The sequence below is a fragment of the Halichoerus grypus genome, chromosome 15 (genome assembly GCF_964656455.1).
Source record: "Halichoerus grypus chromosome 15, mHalGry1.hap1.1, whole genome shotgun sequence".
NCBI classification, from domain to species: Eukaryota; Metazoa; Chordata; class Mammalia; order Carnivora; family Phocidae; genus Halichoerus; species Halichoerus grypus.
In genome coordinates this window covers 5,113,574-5,137,536 of record NC_135726.1, presented here as the reverse complement: position 1 = coordinate 5,137,536, position 23,963 = coordinate 5,113,574, and the positions used below count along the sequence as shown (strand labels likewise).

General features: G+C 43.2%; 1 protein-coding gene and 1 long non-coding RNA gene across 4 annotated transcripts in view; one reads left to right on the top strand and one right to left on the bottom strand.

The window, feature by feature from the left end:
• The window catches only part of CDH13 (cadherin 13), a 1,400,946-nt gene that overhangs the window by 1,111,088 nt on the left and 265,895 nt on the right, over positions 1-23,963 (top strand). The gene's annotated exons all lie outside the window — the stretch shown is intronic.
• Positions 127-23,371, bottom strand: LOC118543733 (uncharacterized). Its single transcript, XR_004921227.2, has 3 exons — positions 23,127-23,371; positions 15,214-15,325; positions 127-553 (listed from the first exon to the last, which is right to left on the bottom strand). It is a non-coding gene; the product is annotated as an uncharacterized LOC118543733 (long non-coding RNA).

Sequence of the window (23,963 nt, the reverse complement as noted above, 5' to 3'; positions counted from 1 at the left end):
TAGTTAAATGAGTGGGTTTATTGCTCATTGCAAGGAGGGAGAGCATACAGTGGGGAACTGTGGGGAACCGTGGGGTGCCCTTGTTACGAGAGATTTATAGAATTGGGGCTCGTATTAGTTGCCTTGGGGGAAGGTTCATAAAAGTGGAGCATTGCTCTGAACTGGTTGCTGCTGGGCAGCCAGGGTAATTCTGTGCCTGGGAACTTAATAAATCTATCTCTGGACGGGGCTAAGATGAGGCGGTAGCCGTAATCAGCAAAGAGGCAGCCACCACTCGTGTTAGCCAGGAAGGGGTCCACGCTCAGACTCAATGACGGAATGGCCATGTTCTTGTCCTCACTCACCCATCGTGGTCACACGGCGGCCCTGTCTGATGTTGATGTTCTGCAAAGTGGTTCATTCCCAAGAGGAGAATGCCAACATCTAGCTGATGGTACCAGGCCAGCTCCTGGGTACAAACGGCTGCTTTTCTCTTCCTGCCCACATTTCACGCAACAAGTTGTTAGTCAGTGTTGTCAGTCCCAGGCGTCCTCTCTCGAACACAATTTATATTCTATAAAAAAAATAGATTAATAAAACATGATAATGTTGGTGCTCAGTGCGAAGAGGAAAATCATATAAGAGAGCATGGTTAAGAGTGACTGCAGGGGAGGGCAGCTTGAATCGGTGTGGTCAGATCAGTCCTCTCCAAGGAAGCGATGTTTAAGACAAGAAGAAATTGATGCCACCTGGAACCCGGGGATGCATGTTCCAAGCACAGACAATAGCAACTTCAGAGGCTGGCACCCACACAGCTTAGCCCAGGGAAGGTCTTCGGGGGAGAGTACGCCAGACAGAACAAACAGGCATTGCAAAGGTTCTAAGTGAGAAAGAGCTTGAACACCAGTGTGGTTTTCTATCAACATAGTACCCAACAGGGAGAGTGGGGCTGGCCAGGCCAGGTGGGACATGGTAGGCGGTCTGGCTTTTATTTTGTGAGGAGAAAGCATGAGATGATTTCCAATCCTAGAAAATTCCCATTTTTCCTGTGTGGGAATGGAGAATGTTTGGGGAATGTAGAGGGAGGGGAGAGGTGATACAGGAAGTGAAACAAAGCTTTCATCATTAACATTAAGTAGCATTGGCATGTGGGGACACAGAACTGAGATTCTTAGACTGATAATGCTGAAATGTATTTGATTATCAGTCTGACCCAGTCATCTCCTTTACACAGAGAAGAATCAACCTTGACCAGGACAAAGTGACTTACCCACATCTAAATATTTAGTTAGTAGCAGAGCTGAAAGAGACAAGCAGGGGCCAAGCCCCAGAATATTCCTCCATCCTGTTGCCCCCAAGCACTGTGGAAATGGGGAGTCACTATATTGGGGGAAGGGGACTATGCACTAGAAGTTCCTCCTGTGATAAGGCACAGTTAGGAGAGAGATGGTATGGGGACGAGGGGAGTCCTGGTGTCCTTCCAGCATGACTATGTAGCCTTTCGTAATTATCCACTTGGAGGTGTTTGCCAAGGAAGGGAACGTGAACTGTGACCATGACCTACCTGGAGGGTGGATATCCTAGACAGCCTGCCCTGCATCAACATCCCCAAACCTGTGTGTATTCTTTGACACACCTCTAGGAATTCAACATCATAATATACTTAGAGATGCATGACACAATGTTATTATCTGTTCTTTCATCAGAAAAGTATTTATATAACCAGAAAAAAAATGTTTATTAAAAACAAAATGCTTTTAATAAGAAACGAGTTAAATGATGACACATCCGTGGCCATGAGTCATCTGGTCTACCCTGTATGGTTCTACCAGCTGGTTTTCCCCATTCTGGTCAGTGGGTAATCATGCTCTGTCAGTTGTTCAATACTTTGAGTAATGGAATATGTGAATTATGAAATATTATACATCCACTTTAAAGATAACTAACCACTTGAGAAAACCTGCACAGTGCATTTAAAATTGACAAAAGAACATCAGGACCCGTTTTTGTCAAATCTATATAAAACTTATATTCCTATTGAAATAGTAGCATGACTTTCACTGTGTGGTGGAATTATCAGTGTTTTTTTTAAAAAAGGTTTATTTATTTATTTGAGAGAGAGAGCGCGTGCGAATGTGAGCGAACGGGGGAGGGGCAGAGGGCGAGAGAGAATCCCAAGCAGGCCGCACACTCAGCGCAGAGCCTGACATGGGGCCCAATCTCACAACCCTGAGATCACAACCTGAACTGAAATCAAGAGTTGGCCACTTAACCGACTGAGCCACCCAGGTACCCCCAAGAGTGGTTTCTATTTCTCACTTTTTGGTCACTTATTTTATAAATTTTCAAAAAGGAATATGAATAACTCCTGTGATACATGAGACAAATGTATCATAAATGTTTGCATGCTCTTCTTTGGAGCTGGGCTGCTGCTATTGGGGGCACCTAGCTAGGCGCCTGCTTGTCCTGGGAGGGCTCTGATGTCAAGGCTGCCACCAGGTGCTGGTGAGCAGTGTGACAGTCAATCACCTCTGTGTTCCTCAACGAAACTGGGAACAGTGTGTCTGCAGAGTATGGGAATGCCTGCTGGAACCCAAGCAGATTTCACGATGCCTCAGTTCTGGAAAATCTAGGTTACCCACACCCTTGTCCAAGGGAAGATGTTTTAGGGCATCAGAAGGGTTGAGCCCGTGCATGAGCCTTTGTTAAGTATTACCGCATACTAGGCTTTGCCTGAGTATTTCTAAATGTAGAATTTCAATGATACAACCTCCTTATGATGTGGGGATTGGTAGGGGGACGTTACATATAAAGCGTTTGGAATTGAAAGAGTTTGAAGGATTTGGCTCAGGGCACACAATAGGGGTCAGATCACAGTGTAGAAGCCAATTTTTTTGTATACAACCAAAATGGCTATACCTAGACCTGTCAGCCAGGTTGGAGGAATACACAGGCCAGCTCTGATGTGTGTGCTCCCTGTGCCCCGACGCCACCTCTGTCCTAACTCTGATTTTGTTACTAATTGAGTACATTAATGGACACGCATGATTTATTCTCTTTGGGCCTCGGTTTCTCATCTGTAAAATGGGACAAGGAGGCATTTGAAGTAGACAAATCTTAGCATCCCATCAGCCTCAAAGAATGTAGGATTCTATGAGTTTGGATGAGATCTACCTGAGCACCTCACATCCTGTCTTCCACCTCCATGAATAGCTATTTCAAAGCTATCAATCTGATGACTCAGCCAAAACACCCATCTTTAAGGAGCACAAAGAAATCCTTGGCCAGTATCTTTCTGGATGCAAATGCTTTGCTCCTGGATTGCATGTCACCTTGAAGAGACTGATGATGGATGAGCGAGATTCAGCTTTGTCCTGGAAAACTTTTACATGGCATTTTTCCCCTTTTCTTTACAGATTTATAAAGTCAATACTTCAGCTTTTCCATGACATGAGGCTTGTATTTTCCTGGGCTAGATGTAACAAAGAACTTTCCAAATGATCAGTGACACCTCAAGTTAGAGCCGCATTTTGAAATTGTTCTTTAGAATCTCTAACTTCATTGGGAACAGTGAAACCAGAATTTTAGCTTAATACTCTGCCAGAAATGTGTGGAGAAGATAGGGAATGTTTATAAATGAACATCCAGTGATGTGCACTTGGTAATTTCATTCAAAGATGTAACGGAAGAAATATTACAAGGGACATTTTTGTTATTTTGTCGAATGCTATTCACCAAAAAAAATAATAAAATTTCAACCTATATACTTGACCTTCAGGGACTTATTTTAAGATCATATGGCTTTTCCTAAACAGCTGAATTATTTAGTGAGATTGAACTGTCAGAGACTTTAAAATAAAACCCACCAAAATACCAGCCACTCTGGAGTGCTACAGCTGTTCAAGGCTCAATCTGCATATTTTATCTCAGCAGACTGAAGCCTGCAACTGAAAAATAGCTCAGAAAATACTTATCACCTTCCATGCCAAATGCAAGAAGAATTCATCCAAAGCTGAGAATTTGATATAGTGGATGACCTACTCCTACATTAATGCTCAGAATGGCTGATGGAGCTCTATCTGCATTTATACTACTTCAGCCCCGTTTAGGCCACCCCTCTGTGAAAGTGGCCACTGGCCCCTTCCACCACAGGTAGTAGGGCCCCAAGTGAATTAATATAAGGAGGAAGCTTGGAACACCACACCTGCAGATATGACCATTATTAACTGCACATTTTCAGTGCATGTAGAATGGTATGAAGAAGTTTAATTTATACATTTGTTGCCTAAATGGAGTGAAATCAACATTTTTAGCCCGTAAGGAAATTTTATAGGTTGCTAGTAACTCACTTTTCCCAAAGGATGTAAAAAAGAACCAAGAGTTCAAGATTAACATGTTGAGTACCAAGCATTCTAAGGACTCCCTAACAGAATCAATGGCACGTCCGGTAGAAGCAGATAATGGTGGTGGTGGTGATGGTAATGGTGATGATGATGGTGATGGGGATGATGGGGATGATGACGGTGATGGGAATGATGGTGATGATGACGGTGATGGGGATGATGGTGATGATGGTGGTGGCGATGATGGTGATGATGATGATGATGGTGATGGTGATGATGATGGTGATGGTGGTGATGATGATGGTGATGGTGATGATGCTGGTAATGGTGGTGGTGGTGATGATGGTGGTGGTGTTGAAGGTGGTAATAGTGGTGGTGATGGTGGTGATGGTGATGATGATGGTGGTAATGCTGGTGATGATGGTGATGGAGGTGACGATGGTGGTGTGATGATCATGGTGAGGATGACAATGGTGAGGGTGTCAGTAATGAAGTCACTAATAATAACAATGATGCTGCTGCTGCTACTGTTGGGATGACAGAGATGATGATGGTGACAACAATGACGATGATGATGATGGTGGTGATGGTAGAGGCTTACGTTTATTGATCCCTTGTGGTGCCTCAAGTCATATGCTAAGCACTGAATAGTCACTATCTCATTCAGCCTTCAGCACCATTATATGAGGTACATTACATGCTGTGATTTTCCCATTTTACAGATGGCAAAACCAAGCCTTAGAGACATGAAGGAGCTTGCCCTAGGACAGTCCTTCTTAAATTTCACTGTACATTAGAATCAACTGGAAAGATTTTTAAAATCTTGACCCACAGGTTAAAATAATTTGTCCAATGTTACCCAGCTGCTGAGTGGCAGAGCCAGGACTCACCACCAGGCCATCAGGCCCCAGCCCACCTCATCGTGCAGTTTCCCTTGACAGTCTGACAGTGCCCTGGGGAATTATCCTGGTCCTCATCCATGCCCTTGTGGATGTTGTTTTCAATAATAACAAGCAATGGTCCAAAACACAGTGCTTTCAAGTAGAGTAGCAGATCGACTGGGAAGTATGCCTGAACCAGTCTGAGTCTCAGTCCACCAGGATAATTTCAGTTTCATTCACAATATTCTGTTCTGATGAGAATATGCTTGTGGTTATTTTTACCTGAAGGTAAAAAATTCCGATGAAATATTAGCTGCTTTTTAAGTGTCTGTGGTAGTTAGAACCCTGAGTCCCTAGAGATGGTGATAGAAGTCCATGATGTGCGGGGAGACATCCAGGTTTCCAAATCAGTGAGTCAGAGCTTTCCTTGATGAAAAGAGAAGTTCACAGTGAACTCCCAAAACACCTCTATCCCCAGGTTTCAGGTAAGAAATTAAAGCTCTTAAGAAATGCTGGCAACGCTCATCCATGTTTCTAACCCAGAGGGCTGGGATTGTTTCAAATGAGACCATACCAGTTAATTAAGGCTTTGCCTCCCTGGGATTAATTATATTTTTATATCCTTAATTTAATTTTCAAACTAATATTTTCCATGGCAGTGGAATCTGATTATAGCTGCATGTGTGAACTCTTTCCTTGCCAGCTTCTACTTTCTCATTTAATCCCTGTACAACACCAACAGATGGGTAATGGTGTTCCCATTTTGTGGATGAAGAAACTGAGGCTAAGAGAAGTTAAATCACTTTTTCAAGGTTAACACTGCATCCTTTTCTACCAGTTGAGTCATTGTTATATAGAAGGAAAGAAAGTTATTTTAGAAAGCCTCCTTAAGTTTTCCCTAAAATGAATTTCTGGCCTGGGAAATCAGATCCTGCCTTTTTCACACTTGACCTCAATTTGCACACACTTCTGTGTCATTAAGTAGGCGGCTCTATCACCTGGCTGCAGAGATGAGGAGGCAAGATTCAGGATGGATAACCTTCCCCAGCTGCATGAACATCCCACAAAGGGGTCAAAGAGTTTTCACACTTGGCTTTAGTTTCTCCCCACACATTTTTGTTGGGGATAAAGATAATCGTGTGTTTCCTCTCCCTGTCTGTGCTTTCTTCCTTTTTTGTCTTTAGAATTCAGAATGGATGCCTTCATCACTTGGCTAAATAAAACTGAATGGCTGAAATTTCTAAGCTTCACAGTTAGAAGCTATTGTAAGCATCCCAAAAATTGTCAGAAGGAAAGCAGGGAGGAACATTAAGTCTAGAAATAGAACTCAGAATTCTTAGTCCTCATTGATGTGGGTACTTGGGGAGATACCAAAGTAGTAGGAACATGATTCCTGCAAATGGATCCAGGTATCAGGTAGTTCATGGATGTCTGTGCCTGTTGATGCAAAAATGCAACTACAAGTTTTCCAAGGAATTATTCCCCTCTCCTCCCCCCCAAAATATTTTTATTAGGTATAAAAATACACAAGGAGGTACATTAACTAAATTTAGAACTAGGTACTTAGAGATAGACGAGTCGACCGAGCCTTTTTTAATGGAAGTGGCTTGTAGAGATCAGTTTCAACCATTCAGTGTTAGAGTCCCATGCCTCCAGTTTTATAAAATAGTTTAAATTATTTCCAGCCTCAGAGAGGAAGAGGAGGGGCAGAAAATGAAAATTAGCAGAGCAAAGATGTTCTTTTTCTCTGGATGATGGAAGAAAAACCACAGAGGGATTTATTACGAGTTCATGTAACAAGTCCTACCATAAGTTTTTCAGCTATGCTGTTTGGACTTTTAAATGAAAGGTGGACTGAGTTAGCAATTCTCAAACCATAGCCTATTCTTCGGTGATACATTACTGCCACCTTGTGGCAGTGTACCTGCATTGAAGGGGGTTAAGAAGTAAGGAAAAAAAATTCTTTTTAACTCATTGCCACCATCACCACAGGCCCCTACCACCCCACAAAAAAAAAGTGGTAGTAATTTGTGTCATAAGAAGTTAGATGGAAAAAACAGCTGAGTTAAAATGGAGCCAGACTGTGGGAAAGCCTGATAGTAGACAAGGGGTTTTGCCCTTCATCCTATGGGCACATAAATACCATTGAAGGTGTTTGAGGGGTATGTGGGATGAAATCAGAGCTTTAGGAAGATGAGTCTAATGTCTGTGTGCAGGAAGAGGAGCATGAAGACAGGCAGACTGGTCAAGAGGCTACTGCAATATACCAAGTGTGAGATGATCAAGGTGGTGGAATAGAAGGTGGTAATAGAAGCAGGTATATAAAGTTGAAGTAGACAGTTTTTAAAAATCAAACACCCTTACTATGTGCCTGGTACTGTACTAGGCCTTGAGTAACGCACAAATATGACTAGGCGTAGGTGTGTGGACACCATAATGGCAGATTGGTTTGCAAACACAACCAGGATACTGTCTTCCAGGTTGGAGGAGCAGCTAAGAATGGGAAAAGGGTGCAGCAGGTCTGTGCAAAACATATAGTTAAAGTTGAGCCTCTAGAGTCCCAGACTCCTGGTCTGCTCCTCTCTAGCTCTGTGTCCTTGAACAAGTTACTTAACATCTCTGAGACCTGTGATGAATATTCCATGGGTCACCATGAAAGAGTGCCTGGCTTCTAGTAAACATTCAGTGACTATTAACCAGTATTACTATTATCGTTCTCTTCCTCCTCATCATCATCATTATTTATAGAAATGTTAAGTTTTTCCAGGGAAAAGTGGTAGAGCAAAGAGTAAGGGAATAGATCCATTCCTGAATGAAGGCGCAGCTGGGAAAGATGAACTTGAGGGAGCGGGATGGGGGAAGGAACAGAGGAGAGGGTTCTCAGGAGGAGGGGGATGGATTGTGCAGCATTTCTGAGACAGCAACAACCTGAAGGAAGTCTAAGGAAGGCCACAGGACTTGGTGACTTGCAGGCTATCAGCACTGGGAAAGCAGCATGTGAAGAGTAGAGACTGAGGAGATTACAGGAGTGCAGGCTGAAGAGCCATGCCCCTGGGTACTGATTCACAGCTGACACTCCTGGGGGAGTGGGGAGGTGGGGTTCATTTCAGAGTGTCAAGAAGAGGTGAAGGGCAAAGCATGTGTGCTCTGCAGGCTGCAGCTTCCGTGTTCACCTACGTTTCAAATTACTTATATTTCTTCCGTCAAAATGATTCAGCCCTGATGCAGTTCATTTCTACAGTGATCTATACTGATCTATGACATGTCATCCCAGTTAGAATGTCAAGCCATCAGGGATAGGTGCCCTAGATGTTTCTTTGAGACCCAAGATGAGAGGATGGTCAATAAAAGTAAATGATGAGGATAATGGTAAATATCTGATGGCACCAACAGAAAGACAAACAACAGTCTGGAGTCACAAAGTCCCTGCCCACTGGGAAAGGAGACCCGGCTGTCCTGCCTGGGTCGTCTTTGTTGCATCCCTCAGGCCCAGGCACAGCCGTGATACAGAGCCAGAAGATGTTGACTGTTTGGGAAGGTGTTTGCTCTGTAAATGTCACTCTATGTATCAAAAAAACAAAACAAAACAGGTGTTTTTTAAGATTTTATTTATTTATTTGAGAGAGAGAGAGCACGAGCAGAGGGGAGGGAAGGAAGGAGGGGGACAGGCAGACTCCCTGCTGAGCAGGGAGCCAGACACAGGGCTCAATTCCAGGACCCCCAGATCATGACCTGAGCTGAAGGCAGAAGCTTAACCAACTGAGCCACCCAGGTGCCCCCAAAAAAAGCAGTTCTAAGAGGGAAGTTCATATCACGGCAATAAATGCCCACATTAAGAAGCAAGAAAGATCCCAAATAAACAATCTAACTCTACACTTTAAGGAACTAGAAAAAGAACAAACTGAATCCAAAGGTAAAGCAGGAAAAAAGGAAACAATATAGATTAAAGCAGAAATAAATGAAATAGAGAACAGAAAAATGTTAGAAGAGATTAAGCAAACTAAGAGTTGGTTCTTTGAAAAGATAAACAAATTTGCCAAACCGTTAGCTAAACTAACCAAGGAAAGAAAGGAGAGGACCCAAATCAACAAAATTATAAATAAAAAAGGAGATGTTAAAACTGATACCATAGAAATTCAAAGGATCATAAGAGGCTGCTATGAAAACCTAGAAGAGATGGAAAAATTCTTGGAAGCATACAGCTTACCAAGACTGAATCAGGAAGAAATCCAAACTCTGAATAGGCCCATTACTAGTAAGGAGATTAAATCAGTAGTCAAGAATCTCCCAATGAAGAAAAGCATAAGACCAGATGGCTTCACTGGTGAATTTTACCAAACATTTAAAGAAGAATTAACACTAATTCTTCTCAAACTCTAACAACAACAACAAAAAAAAAAAAAATAGAGGAAGGAACACTTCCAAACTCATTTTACAAAGCCAGCATTCTCCTGATACCAAAATCAGAAAAGGACACTACTAGAAAAGAAAACTACAGGCCGGGGCACCTGGGTGGCTCAGTTGGTTAAGCGACTGCCTTTGGCTCAGGTCATGATCCTGGAGTGCCAGGATCGGGTCCTGCATCGGGCTCCCTGCTCAGCAAGGAGTCTGCTTCTCCCTCTGACCTTCCCCCCCTCTCATGTTCTCTCTCGATCTCATTCTCTCTCTCAAATAAATAAATAAAATCTTAAAAAAAAAAAAGAAAGAAAAGAAAACTACAGGCCAATATTCCTGATGAATATGGATGCAAAACTTCTCAATAAAATACTGGTAAACTGAATGCAGCAGCACATTAAAAGGATCATTCACCATGATCAAGTGGGATTTATCTTTGGGATGTAAGGATGGTTTGACATATGCAAATCAATCAATGTAATGCATCACATTAACAGAATGAAAGAAAAAAATCATGGGATCATCTCAATAAATGCAGAAAAAGCATCTGACAAAATTCAACATCCATTCATGATAAAAGCTATTAACAAATTAGGCATAGAAGGAACATATCTCAACATAATAAAGGCCATATGTGCAAGCCCAAGATAACATCATGCTCCATGGTAAAAGGATGAAAGCTTTCCCTCTAAGATTAGAAACAAGACAAAGGGGCCCACTCTCACCACCCTATTCAATATGGTGCCAGAAATCCTAGCTAGAGCAATCAAGCAAGAAAAAGAAATAAAACATATCAGAATTGGAAACAAAAGTAAAATTGTCTCTATTTGCAGATGACATGTTTATATATATATATACATGTATGTATGTATATATATATGTATGTGTATATATATATACATACATGAAATCCTAAAGACTCAACCAAAAAACTGTTAGATCTAATCAATGAATTCAGCAAAGTTGAAGGGTACAAAATTAACATCCAAAAATCAGTAGCATTTCTACACTAACATTGAATTTTACCAAAAAAACCCAAATTGATGCCATTTACAATAGCATCAAAAACAATAAATAGTCAGGAATAAATTAAACTAAGTCTGAAAACCAGAAAACATCAATGACAGAATAGAAGATGAATAAATGGAAAGGTACTCCATATTTATGGATTAGAAGAATGAATATTATTAAAATGTAAATAGTACTATACGCCACTTACAGATTCAATGCAATCCCTATCACAATTCTAATGGCATTTTTTACAGAAGTAGAAAAAACACTCCTAAAATTTGTATGGAACCACAAAAAAACCCAAACAACCAAAGAAATTCTGAGAAAGAAGAACAAAGCTGGAGACATCACACTCTGATTTCAGGCACTGTAAAGATAATCAAAACCATATCATACTGGCATAAAAACAGACCAATGGAACTGAATCAAGAGGTCAAAAGTAAACTCAAACACATATGGTTAACTAATACATTCTTGACAGGGGAGCCAAGAATACTCAATGGAGAAAAGGCAGTCTCTTCAATAAATGGTGGGATAATTAGATGTTCACATGTAAAAGAATGAAACTGGATCCCTATCTTACTCTGACCACAGAAATTAATTCAAAATGGATTAAAGCCTTAAATGTAAGACATAAAACCTTGAAACTCCTAGAAAGAAAGAAAAAAAAACAGGAATAAAGCTGCTTGACATGGGCCTTGGTAATGAATTTTTGGATAGGACCCCTAAGACACAAGCAAAAAAATAAAAAATAAGCAAGTGGGAGGACATCAAACTAAAAAGCTTCTATACAGCAAAAGAAACCATCCCCAAAGTAAAAAGACAACCAATGGAATGGGAAAAAATATATGCAAACTATATACCCGATAAGGAGTTAATATTCTAAATAGATAAAGAAGGACAAATACTGTATGATCTCCCTTATATCTGGAATCTGAAAAAACAACCAAACCAAACACACTCAGAAAAAGAGATCAGACTTGTGGTTAGAAGAGGTGGGGTGGGGGCAGGGACTTGGAGGAAGGTCTGTCAAAAGGTACTAGGGATGTGATGATGATTATAATAAACATATTGTATGATACATAGGAAAGCTGTTAAGAGAGTCAATCTTCTCATTGAAAAAAAAACCAAAAACAAAACAGAAATCAATTCTCCTTTAGTCTCTGTGAGCCCAGATTTCTGGTTTTTGGCATCTCACTTCTACCAACTGTTGTTTTAAAGTCTTTCGGGTTAGGATCCAGTTCTCCCATCCTCCTCCATCTGCACACGGTCCTGGCAGGTAACTGGTGACCATAGGGCTCTGGCTGCAGCTCACTTGCTCTGTGATCTTGTGCAAGTCATTTACCCTCTCTGTGCCTTGGCTTCCTCACCTGTCAAATGGGGATGTTAATGCTGGTACGAACCTCGCAGGTTGTTTGTAATTACAGAGTAAATGAGCTGCTGCAGGGCAAGTAAAGCTCAGGCTGGAGCCTGGTGTGTGGAAAGTGCTGTGTAAGTGATGAGTGTTTTGTTTTTTTTTGTTTTTTTGTTTTTTTTAATTGTGAGAGGACCTCTAATAGCAAGAGGATTCAACACCAGGATCACTAGCGGAATAGAGACAGATGGTTTCCCCCTCACTGCTCATCACTAGGGAGACAGAGATCAATGTCACCCCAACTCTGTCCCAAAGCCTAATGCGGAAGGCACATGTGAATACAGCCCACTGTGTTTGATGCTCTGCCAGGGAGGTGGACAGAGTGTGCAGTGAAATTACATGAAGCCCAAAAACATACCTGTGAGACCCACAACCGTGGATGTTCTGTCTCAGGCTTTTGGACTCTGTTCTTCAAAACTGAGCTGTGAATGGTGGGGAGCATGTTCTGTGAGTCAGATGTCTATGGGCTCTTGGGTTAGACTAGCAACACGTGACTCGATCTGTCTGGACCTTTGTTTGCTCATCTGTGAAATGGGTAGAGGGGCAACTTCCTATCAGATAGGATCCTCGTGAAAATCTAGGCAAAGGAGAGTATCTGATTCATTACAAAGGCTTTGTGTATTTTATAGGAATGCCAAAACCAGCCATATCTTACTTGATTGAATCAAAGAAAAAAATTTTGAAAATCAAATTCTGTATTAAATTTGATAAAGAGCATATGACATAAAACAATGGTTCTCAAACTTGCATGCACATCAGCATAATCAGGAAGGCTTTCTGAAATCCAGATTGATGAACCCCATCCCCAGAGTTACTGACTCTGTAGATCTGCTGGGACCTGAGAATCTGCATCTTAAACAAGCTCCCAGGTGATGCTGATGTCTGGTCTTGGGACACCACTTTGAGAAACATGGACTTCAAGGTATCCCATGCTTCTAAGGCAGAGGAGAATCACTTCTTATTTCTCTTCCTCTCCCCCTAATTATTATTTTCAAACCTGAAATTTTTGTGTTTGAGGTTAATTTAAAAAGGAAGATTTCAGTGCATCTGGCGTGTGTATGAATTGGAGCCAGCTCAGGGATTTCGCTCTTCTGTTTAATCTTGGCTTGTCCCCGTGGATCTATGAGTGTCAGGGCTGATATTTCTGATTCCCTGTTTGTGCCAAATGGTGGCTCATTTGCCCAGCCTGTCCTCATGTCACATGCCCTCCCCACTGCCCCAACAAATGACAGGAGACATTCCAACATGAGGTTTCAAAAATAGGATTACTCCCTTGGGGTGCCTGGGTGGCTCAGTCGTTAAGCGTCTGCCTGAGGCTCAGGTCACGATCCCGGGGTCCTGGGATCGAGCCCCGCATCCAGCTCCCTGCTCTGCGGGAAGCCTGCTTCTCCCTCTCCCACTCCCCCTGCTTGTGTTCCCTCTCTCGCTGTGTCTCTCTCTGTCAAATAAATAAATAAAATCTTTAAAAACAAAAAAACAAAAATAGGATTACTCCCAAACGTAGAGGGAAAAAGTGTATTTGAAATATTTTCTTAAAAATTAATGTTTATAATCAGTCTTGTGATGGTCGTATGCCAGTAAATCAGGTGAGGCTGTGTTTCCTGATGTGCAGGATTTGGCTCTACCTGATCAGTTTCATAAAGCCTTGTTCCTGTGTAAGATGATTCATTCCTTCATTTCTTCACTCAGTTTTTTTCAGCAGGTGTTTATTAACTATCTACTCAGTGCCAAGCTCTATACTGGGGTGTGAAGATAGAGATAAAGATAGACATTCTCTATTCAGGCAATAAGAACTTTATAATGGGTTTTCAGTTGTTTAAGGACAAAAGCATTTATGATTTTTTTCTCGTGTGGCACCGTACTTACTTGGTAAGTTTTGTATTTGGTTGATCCCGTGGCTGTTGTTGGGGGGACAGGGGGTAGTTAATATGTATACCCTGCCCAGCAAGTCTTGTAAGTAATAATATGTAATAACCAGGTTTCTTGGGTTCCCACAAAGATGAGCAAGATATTTAAAGAAGCTTGCAATTAAATAGAAAAAGTAAATATCTGAAAATCTATCTGGGTTGCAGCGTGATGCATAACAGTAGCAGGAGCTCGGGGAGGAGATGATTTCTCTGTCTCGGATGCTTAGGGGAAGTCTTCTTAGGTGAGGTGATACCAGGGGTAGGTTTTGGAAGGGGAAAAACTTGTTCTCACATTAAGTGTTAAAGTCCATTCCCCGCCCTGTGGCTCCGGGAACACCAGCATTTCACCAGACGGAGACGCGCTGTAATAGAGGGCTCGCATCCATGGCTGAGAAACCCAGCTCTGCTACTTTCTAGCCTGGTGCCTTTGGCCAAGATGACTTAATATTTTGAGCTTCACTTCTCATTCAAAAAAAAAAAAAAGTAGGAATAACATGACAGCCGACACAGGATTGTTGAGAGAGAGAAAATGAGATAATATTGGAAAAGCACTTTGTATAATGCCTGACGTGTTATAAGCACTTAATAAAATTACAGCTGCTTTAATTATTGTAATTATCACAGTGTTGATGGTGTCACAGGATGCAAGGTCGGTTGAGTCAGGTGTGAGACATGAGACCAGTCTACGGTGTACGTGTCTGATGGTGGGGTCTTCGGAGCCTTCCGGACCCGAACGTGCGTCGTGAATCAACAAGAGGAACGTTCTCTGCTGTAGCCCCAGGCAGGTTTGGAAGGAAACCCTTTATCCGCTGTGCATCTGTCAGAACTGGGGTTCATAGCCCCCCAAGTAAGCCCATTCAGCCTGGGGGCTTTATTTGCCTGATAATGACACTGCCCTTCTAGTTCATGATTGTAAGCTCCCCACAAATCTAGACTTCCAGTTCAAAATGGCCCCACACTGTGGGTGCTTCCCGCTTTCCCAGGCAAGGCATGTGTGCAGGGGCCTTCTGAGGAGCTGGGTTATAGAGATCGTCTCACCTTTACTTTTGCAGCATTATCTACAGTGGCCTCAAAGGGACTTGGGTATGCCACTGTCACTGTTGGTGGAAAAATTGATCTGATCCAGGTACTTTGTGAAACCCTGGCAGATCGTCTAAGAGAAGCCCCAGGGGGCAGCTGCATGCGTGCGGGACAGGCCTAGAGGGGGTGACAATCCAGCAGAGGAGAGGGTGTCTGCCGTTAGATGACATTAACCAGAAGACACCTTTAAATTACATACATACCCGGGCATCGCCTGCGTGAGGTGGACTCCCGGGCGTCGCTTGTGTGTGTCGGAGAACACGACCCCAAAGGAAGCTCTGTTTTGTACGCACGGTGCATCTTCCCAAGTAAGTCCTAAAGAAATCAAATCAGCAGTTTGACTAACCTTTCTTTATTCAAAAAATACCTTTTCAGGAGAAACATTAAAATTCAGGCCCAGTTGTCCCACTCTGACATTGCTATTTTTATGTCTTTTCTTCTAATCTGTGTCCGCCAACATCCTCTAGACATCATTTTATATTTTACTTTTTTACCTAATCTATCAAAAGCACATCCCAGACTGCTGCCCAGTCATTATAATTACAACCTTTAATGTCTACATAATGGTCCATCAAGTAGCTGAACCTAATTTATTTGCCCATTTTCCTATGGTTGAACATCTCGGCCATCGATCGCCAGTCTTTCTCAGCTGCAGAAACTATATTTTAAGAAACCGTATGTGGAACTCGAATATGTTTTATTGATTCCTTTTTTTTCTTAGATTTCTAAAGTAAAACATAATCACCTGCATGTAAATGTTCTCAGACTATAATAATAAAAGCCACGTTCTCGTTACTACTGCCTCATACCAAATTCCCTGTGTCTGGTCATAGATAATCCCTGTATTAGCTTAATTTCTGTCCTTCTAGACATTTTTGTCTACATTTACAAACAAAATAGAAACATTTTCTATTTTCATACAGGGCATAGTGTTTTTAATTTGCTTTTTGTCACACTGAATATGTCTCAGGGATGTTTCCTGTCAAGGCGTTCAGACCCGCCTCTTTCTTTGTCTCTTGCTACATGATATTCCACGAGATGCGTATGCTCAGGGTTCCTCATCAGGTCTTCTCGAATAGGGATTTCGGCTGCTCACAGCTTGCTGTCATTACACACAACGGCACAGAGTGTCCCTGTGTCTGCTCCGGGTCCTTTTAGCTCTCCTCGTGGTTCCAGGAATCTGTGTTGAAAACCCCCTACTGGGGAGCTTTCCTCTTTCAGCTGCTGTAGATAATACAGCAGATAATGATGCAGTGAACACTGAAAGCAGATTGTCCTCCCCCCTTTTCTTCTGAAGTTCATGGGGATAAATGATTGGAGTAGGATGAAGGGAATGAGGAATTAGGGGCACTTTTATGATGCATGCCGCCTACTGTTTTCCAAAACTGGTTTTAGCACCTGCTCTGCCTGGAGCGTCTTGTGGGGAGCATTCACCTTCCGAGCTCCCCTGCTCTCCACCCAGGACCTGACGCGCGATCCAGTGGCTCCCAGAACAAACACCTGTGCATCCATAAGAGAATCTCTATTCCTTGTTGTACAAACTGTGGCTTTAACCGCTTTTCTTAAAAATGTGTGGTGCATTTTCCGAGTCGAATATGCTGGTAATAAGAGTAGCAGCAGTTACCACTGAGTGCTTTCTTTGTAGCAGGCGTGATGACGATGCTTTGCAAATAATTTAGCTTATCTGATTTTCATAAGTAACCTGTAAGATACTAGCCATAATTCTCCTGTTTCCCCGTGTGAAAACTGATACTCAGACAGGTTCCAGAGTTTGCTCAAGGTCACAGACCGAGAAGGTTATGGACTTAGGACATGAACCTGGTTTCTCTGGCTTCAGAGCTCGGCTTCTCCATCCACGTGTGGTGCAGCTGAGACCACGGGCAGGGAGAGTGACACGACCTGAGCAGTTCCCTGTAATCCCTGCTCCTAAGGGATGGCAGCTGGACATTCAGTCAAAGACAAATATTTTCTGGGGCACCTGGGTGGCTCAGTTGGTTAAGCGACTGCCTTCGGCTTAGGTCATGATCCTGGAGTCCCTGGATCGAGTCCCGCATCGGGCTCCCTGCTCGTCAGGGAGTCTTCTTCTCCCTCTGACCCTCCCCTGTCTCATGTGCTCTCTCTCATTCTCTCTCTCTCTCTCAAATAAATAAATAAAATCTTAAAAAAAAAAGACAAATATTTTCCGAGCATCTCAAGTGCATGAAGCCTGGTGTGAACACCGGTCCGCCCGGGGATCTGGGACGCGTCCCCCACCCTACCCATTTCTGTCGTATTGGCCCATTCATGGATTTGTCTCTCTTTGGCTTCCAGAAGCCATCCCTCCCACCCCCGGGATTTGGGTGAGCATTCTAGCACACTCTTTTCTGGATTTTCTTTTCTTCTCTCAACATTTGCTCTGTGTTTTCCCTCTCAGGAGCTCCAGCCCTTGCTACAAGACGATCCTTCTTTTGCCATTCACAGCTCCCATTTGCATTTTCCCCCAAAGGCCTTCTGGTAGCAGCAAATCGCTGGATAGCCAAGAACCTCCAGCTCTGCAGTCTGCCCCTCCACAGGCTCTTTTCCGTCAGTGGCTTTGGGAGACCAGGTTGCTCCTGCTCTTCAGTTGTCCTCTGTCGCTCAAAGTGCGGACCCGGGGCAGCATCTCTTCCTGTCAGCAGCTCTGCTTTCCCTGTGGACCCCGTCTCCTTTTCTTCCTCCGCACTACCTAGAAACAAACCACTAATTGAATTTCACCTTTCCTAGCTCTGAAAAAATGACAGGCTAGTGCCTCCAATTAGTTTCTTAGACCGCGTTGGTGAAGGAACCTGTTCCATCCGCACAAACACAGCAGGGCTCACCAACTCAACCTCTGCCGCCGCAGGGAGGTTGGAGTCCTTCTGGGCGTTTCTGGCCTGTGTTCCGGCAGCTGATGCCAGCTTGTTCAGAGTGGGCGGCGGCATTCCTTCCCGCACCTGGTACTGATGAGGGGCGGACTGTGTGCCGGGCACTGGGTCCCCACCACACGCACAGCCACCGACAGGGCAGACGCGTCCCCTGCTCTCCAGAAACCACGGGGCAAAACGGGGAAGTCAGGATGTGGTGGTTCCAGGTGTCTTGAAAGTTTAACTCAATTGGAGATACCAGGGCCATATAGATGGAAAAAGAGAACCTCAGATGAGAGCAGTGGAGCTCTGTGTCAGGAGCTGGGGGTACAGAACAGTCCACACAGCCCCGGACTTTGGGGAAACCCAAACTCTGGTGAGAAAGCCACCCACGAGATCAGTTTCAGAGAGTGAGAGAGTGTGAATGTGTAGGGGATGGTGGCTTCATGGATCGGGGGTTCACCCTTCCCTGGGGTCAGAGGTGGCTTCAGGGAAGACTAGAAACTTCAGTCACTTTCACAAGTTTACCGAGTGGGCTGATGAGAGGAAGGACCCTCAGACACCAAGGGGGACGTTTGCACCAGCCCACGGCAGGGCACGTTCAGGGCACCGTGAGTAACTAGATGTATCGCAAATACACGTGAGGGAACCTGAAGGAACTGGGCCGGCAGATCACAAAGGACCTGGCAAGGCCTGATTTTGCCTTTGGGCTCCATGTCAAGGGGATGGAGGACAGAAGATGAGCCAAAGCCCCTGGGCACAAGCCCCACCCCTACCACTTGACTAGCTGCGTGGCCTTGGCAAGCTGTTAGGAACCTCCCCAGCTTCCTTATGTAGTAAATGGGGTTACTAACAGCACCGGTACCGTGGGGTGGTCTTAGGGATTAAATCAAGCAGCATACCTGAGATCCTCAGCACAAGGGCCAGCTTCCTAACTAAGTGCTCAATAAATATTAGCTAATATTGTTATTAGCAATATTGTTAACGTCAGTATCTATTGCCATAGAACTCAGTGAGGCGGAGCGGGCAATGATGGGCTTTGAAGCGGGTGGACCTGAGTTCGAGTCCTAGGTCTGCATTGTATGGCCCCCTGGGGCATGTCACCTAATCTCCCCGGGCTTCCCTCACCTCCTCTGCCCCTCAATTAGGGAAAATAGGTGTCTGCCACTCACTTGGTGGCACGTTCTTGGCACAGAGAATCTCAGTAAAGGACAGCTATTATCATGACCACCCTTTCCTCTTCCTTCTCCTTCATCATCATCATCATCATCAGTCTCTTATCCTCAGTCAGGATGGCTTCCCAGTAACAGTAAGCAAGGGTGTAGCGTAGGGGGGCTATGTTTTGGAGAGAAGAGTGTAGCACTTGAGCTGGGGAAGGGGACGCCAGCAGGCCAGGCCAGACCCGTTGTTGCCACACCTTCCACATCTGAAATACCCAGGGAAATGTCTTAAAACACAAATAGTGGGGCCTTCCCCCCAAAGTCTGAGTTGACGGGCCTGAGGCAGCACCCCTAAGTGGGTGATTTTACCTGTTTACCAAGGGATTTTCCTTCTCGGCAGGGGGCAGGTCTGAGAACCCTCGCTGGCAGAAGGGTGAGGCTGACCTGGTCTGGAGAGCAAACAGAAAAGGCCATCAGGTCCACCACCTCCGAGCCCCGAGGTGCATGCCCCTTCCCAGCCCCACCCAGCCGGGAGCCTCCAGGAGCCCCAGGGGTTACCTGCAGGCCTGTCCCTGCCACATCTGCTCCTGCTGGATCCAGGCTCCTGACCTGGATCCCCCGACCTGCTTCCCCTCCGACTCTTGACGCCTGGTTCTTTGGTCTCTCGCTTTGCTGCTCTATCTACTGTTTACTTTATTTCAGTCCTTTAAAGGGCTTGATTAACTCATGCTCATGATAATAACTCAAAGCACAGAAATGACTAAATGGAAATGAGCCCTTCCACCCCCTGTAATCTTACCCAGCACTTCCCAACGCCATCACCCTTGACACTGTGCATTCCTCTCTAGGCGTGTCCCCTTTCCTACCTAATCATACATCTATACAGACAGGGCTCTACTCTGTTTAGATTTGACTTTACAAAACCATGACGTTATAGAATGCAGTTTATCTTATAACCGGTCTCCCCCATGCCCCCCCCAAAACAAAAGTCATGGTCATGTTTCCATGACAATACAAATTCTCTCTCTTTTTAAAAATGGCTCCATCTTAACACCAAAATGCACTCATTTCCCGTTCTCCGGTGTCCTCCTCCTGTTCTGAAACCTGAGCAATCAAGCATCAGTCTCCTTTGTGGACTTTCCTTACATCCATACCGGCACCCTTCCGCCCTATTGGATAGATTCCCCATGGTAGGATTGCCTCTTTCTAACAGTCAGCCCCCTGATCCTGGACCCCAACACCTGTCATCTCTTCCCCTGATCCAACCCAAGTTTGATGAGAGTTCCGTTTTACAGCATGGTTCAGCAGTGAGAAAATGGCTGCCCAGGCTGCCCTAGGACAGTGTCGAGAAATGGAAATGTCACCATGCAAAACCTGCGTTTACAGACTACAAAGTGACCATTTTTCATAACTTCCTTATTTTTATTTTACACCTCTACTGTCAATCCCAACATAAAACCTTGGTTTTTGCTCTCTGATTAATCTAATTTAAATACAAAGATGGCCCATGGCAACTCTCATATTTTTTGCTTTTTGAATACAGCAAAGTGTGTTCCCATTTCACAGTTTTATAAAAAGAGGGGGGAAAATCTTATCATAATGAAAATAACAGAACTCAGAAAATCCACTGGCATTTTTGTCCAAAACCAGATTTTGTTAGCATTGGGAGGTAGCAGTACTATGGATAAGAAACCCATCTTGATCATCTGTTTACTCTGAAACCATTCTTCTTGGCGCGCGTTCCAATGGGAGAGAGGACAGAGGAGACATGATTATATTATCAGGCAGAAACACATGACTATAAATAATTGACTCTCTCATGTTCCGTGAGCCTTAACCTCATACTTCACCATGTTTATTTCCTTTATTTCAAAATGTTTATTTACTTTTGTCCATTGACTTTAATTAATTTTGCCTTTGGCTCATAAACAGGTAACACTGAAAACTTTTGTATTTGCATTTTTATCTTGAAGCAAGCTAACTAATTAAACTTTCCAATTTTGTTTCACTGTGCTGCACCAGAGCTGTAGAGAAATGGCTGACAAGAGTCATAGATTTGTGACCATTTTGCTAAGGAAGAGGGGGAAGAAGCTTTTGAAAATTATGATGGTTTTATGGAAATGCTGAAGGAAAGGCCTGTATTAAAGGTCTCTACATCACAGGAAGAGAGATGAGCAACTGAGGTACAAAAGAGGTAAAAGGAAGGTTCTAGCAACTACATAACTGTGAATTTCCCTTGAATTCTAGAAAAAAATGTAGGATGAGTTAATATAAAAATGGATCATGAGCATATAGTTTTCAGTAATTTTACTCGACTGATAAAAAAGAGGAATCCCTGAGGCATAATGTATGTAGACTTCAGTCTGACTCATGACAAGTTCTTCTGTGAAATCTTAGGAATTTTTTAAAAGTGAGGACACCATTTTTTAAAAGGAAAAAATTCAAGACACCATCTTAGAACCCACAACTATATGGTCAACTAATCTTCGACAAAGCAGGGAAGAATATCTAGTGGAAAAAAGACAGTCTCTTCAACAAATGGTGTTGGGAAAACTGGACAGCCACATGCAGAAGAATGAAACTGAACCACTTTCTTACACCATAGATGTCAATAAATTCAAAATGGAGGAAAGACTTAAATGTGAGAGAGGAAGCCATCAAAATCCTAGAGGAGAGCACAGGCAGAAACCTCTTTGCCCTCGGCTGTAGCAACTTCTTACTAGACACATCTCTGAAGGCAAGGGAACAAAAGCAAAACTGAACTATTGGGACTTCATCAAGATAAAAAGTTCCTGCACAGTGAAGGAAACAATCAACAAAACTAAAAGGCAACCTACGGAATGGGAGAAGATACTTGCCAATGACATATCTGATTAAGTGTTAGTATCCAAAATCTTTAAAGAACTTATCAAACTCAACACCCAAAAAACAAAGAATCTAGTTAAGAAATGCGCAGAAGACATGAACAGACATTTCTCCAAAGAAGACATCCAGATGGCTAACAGACACCTGAAAAGATGCTCAACATCACTCATCATCAGGGAAATACAAATCAAAACCATGGTGAGATGCCACCTCACACCTGTCAGAATGGCTAAACTTAACAACTCAGGAAACAACAGACGTTGGCGAGGATGTGGAGAAAGGGGAATCCTCCTACACTATTGTTGGGAGTGCAAATTGGTGCAGCCACTCTGGACACAGTATGGAGGTTCCTCAAAAAGTTCAAAGTAGAACTACCCAATAACCGAGCAATTGCACTACTAGGTATTCACCCAAAAGATACGAAAATACCGATTCAAAGGGGTGCATGTGCCCCAATCTTTATAGCAGCATTATCTGCAATAGCCAAACTACAAAAGGAGCCCAAGTGTCCATCGACTGATGAATGGGTAAAGAAGATGTGGTATATATAAAATGGAATACTACTCAGCCATCAAAAAGAATGAAATCTTGCCATTTGCAATGATGTGGATGGAGCTAGAGAGTGGATTATGCTAAACAAAGTAAGTCAGAGAAAGACAAATACCATATGATTTCACTCATGTGGAATTTAGGAAACAAAACAGATGAACACATGGGAAGGAAAAAAAGAGAGAAAGGGAAGCAAACCATAAGAGACTCTTAACAATAGGGAACAAACTGAGGGTTACTGGAGGGGAGGTGGGTGGGGGATGGGCTAAATGGATGACGGGTACTAAGGAGGGCACTTGTGATGAGCACTGGGTGTTGTATGTAAGTGATGAATCACTAAATTCTACTTCTGAAATCGATATTACACTATATGTTAAATAGCTAGAATTTAAATAAAAATCTGAAACAAAAACAACAAAAAAACTGTCTTAGAGAAGATATTTGTTAACACATTTAATTGATAAGGGAAGGTAATCAGAGTGTATAAAGAACTCCTAAACTCAGTAAGAAATAAAGAAAAAAAATAAAGAAATTCTGTTTAGAGACCTAAGAGATAGAAAGGGTCATTTCACAGATTAAGAAACGTCAGTGACCAAAAATTCATTAAAAAATCAGTTCAAACTCAGTGGCCATCAGTGAAATTCACAGAGCAACTGTGGTTAGATATGATTTTATGCCTACCTGATGGGTAGAGAAGTGCAAACGCCGGGCCCCCCATCCGCTGCAGAACCCAAGCAACAACTTTGAAGAACAGTTTGTCATCATCTGCTACAGTTGAAGATGCGCCACCTACTCCTAGGTCTATAGCCGTAAGGAACTCTCCTACGTGCACCTGGACACACGGACAAGGCTGTTCCCAGCAGCGTGGCTAGCAGTCGAGAAATCAGGCAACATCTATGTGCTCGCTGATGAAGCGAACCGAAGAAATGACGACTCTGTCATCTGCACCACCAAGAGCAGCTCTCTGGAACATGCTGTGCCCCGAGAAACACAATTTGCAGAAAAACACAGCCAGTACTATTCCAGTTACAGAGAATTCAGAAATGCAAAACAAAACAAAAACAAAAAAAATAACCCAATATATTTAGAGACAGATAAGGGGTAAAACTATGGAGCAAAACAATGGATTAAGAGATACAGAATTCCTGATGGAGAGGATGGGATGGAGGGGGGCCTGCGGGGCTCCAGTAGCATTATAAGTGATACTTCCTAAGCTGGGTGCTGGACAGAAGTGTGATTGTATTGTTTCTTGTGCCTTGCTGTATGTTGTATATGTATGTGTACACGTAGGTTTGTGTGTGTGTATTCACATATCTTCCTGTGTATGTAGGATATAATCCATAATTTTATTTTATTTTATTTTATTTTATTTTTAAAGATTTTTTATTTATTTATTTGCTAGAGAGAGAAAGCATAGGCGAGAGAGTGAGCGAGAGTACAAGCAGGGAAAGCTGCAGGCAGAGGGAGAAGCAGTCTCCCTGCTGAGCAAGGAGCCCGATGAGGGACTCGATCCCAGGA